The following is a 7,343-nucleotide window of genomic DNA, read 5'->3' as shown; positions in this document are numbered from 1 at the left end:
TTGTAATTTCTTGTTTGATTAATAAGAAATTATCTGTGTGGCTCCCGAGGACGTAGGCAGTTGCCGAACCTCGTTAAAACTTGGTGTACTTTTTCCATACTGCGTTTCTGTTGCATTAGGGGTTTAGGCGTTAAATTCCCAACAAAGTTCGGAGGTGATAAGTGAAAGAAACAAAGTTGAGAGGTGATGAATGCAACCTCCCCCCTGTTAGGTGAAATTTACCCTCGTTCTTATTTAGGATTTAAGATACCGGTGCCTAAAACATTTCACAAATTCCTATTCAGTACAAACCCCTAGCAACATGGGGCTCTTTGAAAGGGTTCCCCTGTTAATATGCACATCCAAATTCCTAAACCTAACTGTAGTTAGGTCTTAACTAGAGATGTCTAACCTTTTAAGCCCTCAGTTTTTGTCACGCCCCGGGTCCGTGGGCTCGTTAGCGCGTGCAAGTCGTGGGACCCACCGAGTGTAACGTGCTGTTTGGCTCAAACCACTGCCAAAATCGACTAGTCGATATTACACTTGAGTCTTTAGCTTCACTATATAAAGCCTTTAATTTCTTATAACCCCACCGATGTGGGTCTATATTTTGAGTCGGTGGGATGCTACAGTTTTCCTCTTCATAGACTTCATCCGTGCCCTCTCTTGTTGTTTTTCAACTTGCTACTTTTCTATCTTTGAGCCGAATGGCCAATTACTATCCTGGCCACATGCTGAAGAAGGTTATAAGCATTTTCAATAGTGAAAAAAACACACTTCAGTATGAATTGAAGGCTAAATCAACAAAAAGCAATAGTTGTTTGAAATATGTCGAAAATAAAAAAAACACAGAGTTAAAGGCTTAGAAGTAAAAAGTGAAAATGGTGTAGTTGATATATACATCTTTAAATGGTGTATTTACTCATGTATAAATTAAGAAATAATCACATATAAACTATGTTATTTATTAGATATATATTATGATAAAAAGTGTGTGTCTGCGTGCGCGCGCGTACGTGTCATATGCAAAGAAGATATTAAATGGAACTAATATCAAAATGTTCGCATCCGCTTAATTGATAATGGTAGCAAATTAAGCAGAAATTAATCAACTAAGATATTGATATAAATATTATTATCCATATCGGATACAAATGTATAGAAGATCTGAATATTTCGAATATGAGATTTCAAATGACTCATCTGTCAGTTTAAAATATCACAAGCCCTGGACCATATCAATCTCTAAATGCCCCCTGCCTCTGGTAGCTCATACTTGCAGGTCAAAAGGCAATGTAGCAATATCTCAAGACACCAACTACTAGAACCTTTTTTCACTGTAACTCACCTACAATTCTAAAGGCCTGGCTTTCCAGTTTGCATTTAGAGCCAATTGACAACACCTAGCTCTTAGCTTTAAAGCCATAAAACAAAGGAGCTGTGCTTTGATGAAAGCTCCCTACTTTTATGCTGCTTCCTCTGTTTTGGTCTCATTCTCTACAGAGTGAGAAAGCTTGGTGCTCCGTGAGTTCACGTGTGTACTGCACAACTGTCTACTTGTTTGTAGCTTTCAAGTAAAGGCTGCTTGAAACTAGTGAAAGGGGAGAAGAAAGAGAACTTTGGACCTTCAGGTGCGGGACTTCATTTTTAATGAGATTGACATCCTGGTTTGATTATAATATGTATTGGTTGACCAATCTTTATATTGGAAAATATTTGATTAATAATGATGTTTCACTTGTGCATGTTATACCTCTTTTTTCTCTTTTTCTTTTTCTTTTTCTTTTCCTTTTTATTGGTGCGAGGAACATTGGCTTTGTATCAACCAAGTAAATCCCTGGGCCCTAGCCCCCCTTTCGTAGTCTAGACCCAAGTGAATGTTAGAATATAAAACTATAATCCTCACGTCTTATTATAACTTTGGAGTTTTGATATACTTGTTAGAGGAATTTTCATATGGTATCAAAGCGAACCGTGGTGTGAATCCTGCTGACCACGAATTTAATGCAGATTATAATAAAAAAAATCATTACCGCTACGTGAGTCCAGGTTTCCCAATAAAAAAGTGAGTCCAGCCCATAAAAAAAGTGAGTCTAACCTGCGAGAACATGTTAGAATATAAAACTATAATCCTCAAGTCTTATTATAATTTCAGAGTTCTGATATATTAGTTAAAGGGATTTTCACAGTGAATGGCACAAGTGAAAAATGCCTAATAATTAGAAACTGAGAATTGGCATATGTTATAGATACGGCGCTTTTGTTTTGTTTGATAATTTTTAATGTTTTCTTTTAGGTGTTCACGGCAACCTGTTGAATTAGGTTTATTAGCTCACCCATGTATCATCCACTGGTAGTTGAAATATATGAAGAAACTCTAATCTTATTAATGAAATAACATGGGCTTATATAGGCCCCCTACAAATACATCTTACAAATAACCCCTTAACTATTCTAATATGTCAACACTCCTCCTCAAGATGGGCGAAAGATATCCAATAAGCTCATCTTGTCACATCCTCTAACCATATCTACTGAGCTAAGTCCCTTAGTCAGACAATCTGCTGTTTGGTCTTTAGTTGAAACATGACTTAACTCCAGTAATCCACTATCCAACTTCTCTTTGATGAAGAACCTATCGATCTCGATGTGTTTGGTTCTATCATGCTGCACTGGGTTATTAGCGATACTGATGGCTGACTTGTTATCACACCACAACTTCATCTTTGCTCCTTGATCTAGTTTCAGCTCCACCAACATACTCTTCAACCACAACAATTCCGCGACTCCCAAGGCCATAGCTCTATACTCTGCTTCAGCTGTTGACCTCGCCACCACTGACTGCTTCTTGCTCTTCCACGAGACCAAGTTGCCTCCTATAAAGATACAGTATCATGAGGTGGACCTCCTGTCATCAGCACATCTAGCCCAATCTGAGTCACAATAACCCTCAATGCTCATATGTTCATTCTTCCTGAACATCAATCCTTTTTCTAGGGTACTTTTCAAATACCTAAGAATCTGGTACACTGCGTCCATATGACCCTTCCTCGGATCATGCATGTAGCGACTTACCACGCTCACTGCAAAAGAGATATCGGGACGTGTGTGACTCAAATAGATCAACCTGCCCACCAGTCTCTGGTATCTGTCACGATCAACTGGCTCTCCAGCCTTAGCACCCAGTTTGAACTTCTGATCGATCGGTGTAGTTGCAGGTTTACACCCTAACATCCCTGTTTCTTTGAGAAGATCCAGTGCATACTTTCTTTGGGAGAGAACAATCCCCTCAGCTCCTCGAGCTATCTCTATCCCAAGAAAATATCGAAGCAAGCCAAGATCTTTCACCTCGAATTCCTTACCCAGTCTCACTTTGAGTTGGGCAATCTCCTTCTCATCATCTCCTATAATAATCATATCATCCACATATACCGCCAGCATGGTAATGTGGCCTCCACTTCGTCGAAAAAACACGGTATGGTCGGCGTTGATCTGCTGGTACCCCATACCAATCATCGTCCTCCTGAATCTGTCAAACCAAGCACATGGAGACTACTTCAGGCCATAGAGGGACTTCTTCAATCTGCAGACTTTGCCCACTGTCTGATCTGTGTCGAATCCTGGTGGTATTTCCATGTATACCTCTTCCACCAGATCTTCATGAAGGAATGCATTCTTCACATCTAGTTGGTATAGCTTCCATCCACCATTTACTGCCAGAGAGATCAAGGTCCGAACAGTGCTCATCTTCGCTACCGGTGCAAACGTCTCATCATAGTCGATTCCATACGTCTGGCTATACCCTTTTGCCACCAGACGAGCCTTGTAGCGCTCAACTTGTCCATCTGGATTCTGCTTCACAGTGAAGACCCACTTGCATCCAACTGCTCTCTTCCCTTCTGATAGTTTTACTAGTTCCCAAGTGCGGTTCTTCTCAAGAGCCCCTAGCTCCTCGTGCATAGTCGCTTTCCACTTTGGGTCCTTCTTAGCAACCTGTCAATTGTTAGGTACAGTAACAGAATCCAATGATGTAATGAATTCTCCATGTGCAGGGTGAACATTAGAATATGATACAAACTGGGCAAGATCTCAACCATATCTATCGGGAGGATGTCCCGCATTGCTGCGAGTAGTCCTCCGTACTGACATTGGTGTGGGAGGAGTAAGGAGAGGAATGATATCACCTTGAGAGGAATCTGATGGTAGTGTAGGTGTCTCAGGAGTCGGGACAGACGTTGATAAGGGACTTGGCACTAGTGGTACTGTAGGTACTGTTTCTACAATTTGCTTCCCCTTCCTACTATAGGTAAGTAGCTCCCTCTGAGCCGTGGGCCTAACACCTCTTGTCTCATTATCCTCTTCTTCTTTATTCTCCTGGTCCTCCTCAACCAATTCTCCTTCCCAAGGAATCGTTAGAGAAATCGATTTCTCCATATTATTCTCTACATTATTCATCTGCCTCTCACCATTCTCCCCTTCTCGCCTCATACTTCCAGTATTGGGCGAGTCACCAACGGATGAGGGTACCTTCTGTGTGTAATATGGCTCAAATTCACGAAAGTACACATCCATGCTCACGAACAACCTTTTCTCCACCGGGCTCCAGCAAACATATCCCTTTTGAGTAGCAGAATATCCCACAAAAATATACTTCACCGCTCTAGGGGCAAGCTTCCCGACTGATGGTCTGTTATCCTTCACAAAGCACACACAGCCAAATACTTTTAGTGGAAGAATCCCACCATTATCTCCTTTCAATGTCTCATACGGAGACTTCCAATCCAGTACTCTCGAGGGCATTCTGTTAATCAGCGTCGCTGCAGTCAATACTGCTTACCCCCACAATGTTTCTGGGACATTCATGGAGATCATCATACTTCTAGCAACCTCTAAAAGATGCCTGTTCTTCCTTTCCGCTACCTCATTCTGAGCTGGTGTGTATGGACATGTAGTCTGGTGTTGTATTCCCTGAGATGATAAGTATTCTCCAAACACTCTGTTGGTGCACTCTGTCCTATTATCAGATCTCAATACCTTCACCACTGCTCCATATTGAGTCTGAACATTCCTATGAAAGTTTTGAAAGCAGCCAAACACTTCACTCTTATTCTTCATCAGGTATAACCAAGTAACGCGAGAGAAGCAATCAATGAAGGTAACAAAATACTTGTATCCATTCATAGAACTTGTGGAACATGGCCCCCACACATCTGAATGTATCATATCAAATGCATGAGAACTCCTATGATCAGAACTAACATAAGAGCTTCTAGTAAGCTTTCCCAACTTACATGCATCACACACAAGTTTCTCTTTATTTACTTTCTCAAATAAAGATGGATACAACCTACTTAAAACACCGAAAGAAGTATGTCCCAAGCGTTTGTGATGAAGCATCAACACACTCTCAGCACTCATCTCATCCTACTCCTGCTCTCTCTACCATTGACACAAAAGCTGAATCTAGCCCTTCACGATCCAGATACCACAGTCCATTACGCCATGTGCCAGTCCCAAGTCTCCGTCCTGTCCCCTTCTCCTGAAAGATCATCTTGGGAATATCAAAAGAAACAATGCATTTTAGTTGGAGGATGATAGAACTAATGGATAAAAGATTGACTGGAAAAGAAGGAGCATGCAAAACATTGGACAAAGTTACAGAACCAGTACAATCGACTGTACCCTTACCAACCACCGGCTGAAATGTACCATCAGCTGTTTGAATACTATCAAGCGATGCTAAGTGAGTATATGATGAGAACTCACTAGCATTACCTGTCACATGGCGAGACGCACCGGAGTCGACTATCCACTCTGATGATCTGTCGGGAGACATAGAAGCAAGAGCATGTATGTCATCAATACCTTTGGTCGAATGAGCATAGGTAGCAGTGTTGCCTCTGGCGAAGAACGAAGTGGATGCCTCCTCAGTCCCACTCCTCAAGTCTCAATCCCCTGCTACTTGCTGTTTTTTTCTGAGTATCGTCAGGAGAGCACGATCCTCCTCTATAAAGACCACCTCAGCTTCTTCTTCCTCTGCTACCGTCAGATTCGCCCGATTCCCTGCTCCTCTTCCACCTCGTCGACCCCCACGGCCACGACCACGACCTCCGAACTGTACACGTCCACCCGAATCTCCTTCCTTGGGTGGCTTGGTGCAAGCATGCCTTAGATGACCCACCGTGCCGCAGTTGTAGCACTGTCGAGTCTCTCCCCTAGATCCAGTGTTACTAGAGGCTGCCATTGCTGACTTCACCACAGGAAGTCCACCTGTCCCTGCCTGCAGCCGAATGCGAGTCTCCTCCTGGATCATAGCAGAGACAGCCTCCTCAAGCGTGCGAATCTTCGGCTGAGCTAGTAGCAATGCGATTCGCTGAGCGAACTCTGATGTCAATCCTTTGAGAAACACCATAGTTCTCTCCTGAAGAAAGGCCTCCCGCTCTTTACATCCCGGGTCCTTGCAGCTAGCCCGGGGGGGAAAATGATCATAATCCAGCCACAAGCGCTCCAACTCTATAGCATATTCCTGTACAGTCCTCTCTCCCTGGACTGTGGCGTCGATCTCTCCTTTAATCTGGAATACCCTCAGGTTATTCCCGACTCCGTCATATGTCCTCCTCAACTTCTCCCAGACGTCCTTCACCTTCTCAATGCCATCCACTGTGGCTGCGATCGTCGGGACCAATGAATTGAGAAGCCATATGTACACCAACATATGAGTGGACTTCCACTCATCTCTTCTCTCCGAGTCCTCCGGCTCTGTCACCTCTCCTGTCAGATAACCCTCCAGATTCCTCCCTGCAAGGATGTATCTCACCCGTCGCGACCAGCTCAGGTACGTATTCGGTCCATCAAGCTTCAGATCGATGGTCGGAAGCTCCAACTTCTTCGATGGTTTTGTCGCACTCTCACCAGCCGACAACTTCATTAGCTTCATCAAAGTTGATACCTCCGCGGGGTTCAACTTCTTGATGATCTCCTCCATCGAATAGGCTTCAGACCCACCGCCTGTTCACCTTCTCTTCCAACGCTTGTTGTGTGCAGTAAAAATTTCGGCAGCACCTCTGCCACACAACAAGAGTAGGATCTCAAACAAATTCTCGTTTCTCAGAGGAAACAAGAACCAAAACCAGTTATATATCTCATCGATGTGAGATATAAACTCTTCCTGTCATCAGTTCGAGGACTGAGTCAAGGGAACCCATGCCAAACTCTAGGTCCAGCATAGCGCAGCAAGCGGCGGGCAAAAAAGGGGGGGGGTTCCGGTGGGTCTGAGGATGTGAGATATATACTCTTCCTGTCATCAGTTCGAGGACTGAGTCGAGGGAACCCATGCCAAACTCTAGGTCCAGCATAGCGCAGCA

The sequence above is a fragment of the Asparagus officinalis genome, chromosome 1 (genome assembly GCF_001876935.1).
Source record: "Asparagus officinalis chromosome 1, Aspof.V1, whole genome shotgun sequence".
Classification (NCBI taxonomy): Eukaryota; Viridiplantae; Streptophyta; class Magnoliopsida; order Asparagales; family Asparagaceae; genus Asparagus; species Asparagus officinalis.
This window is presented reverse-complemented; position numbering follows the sequence as displayed.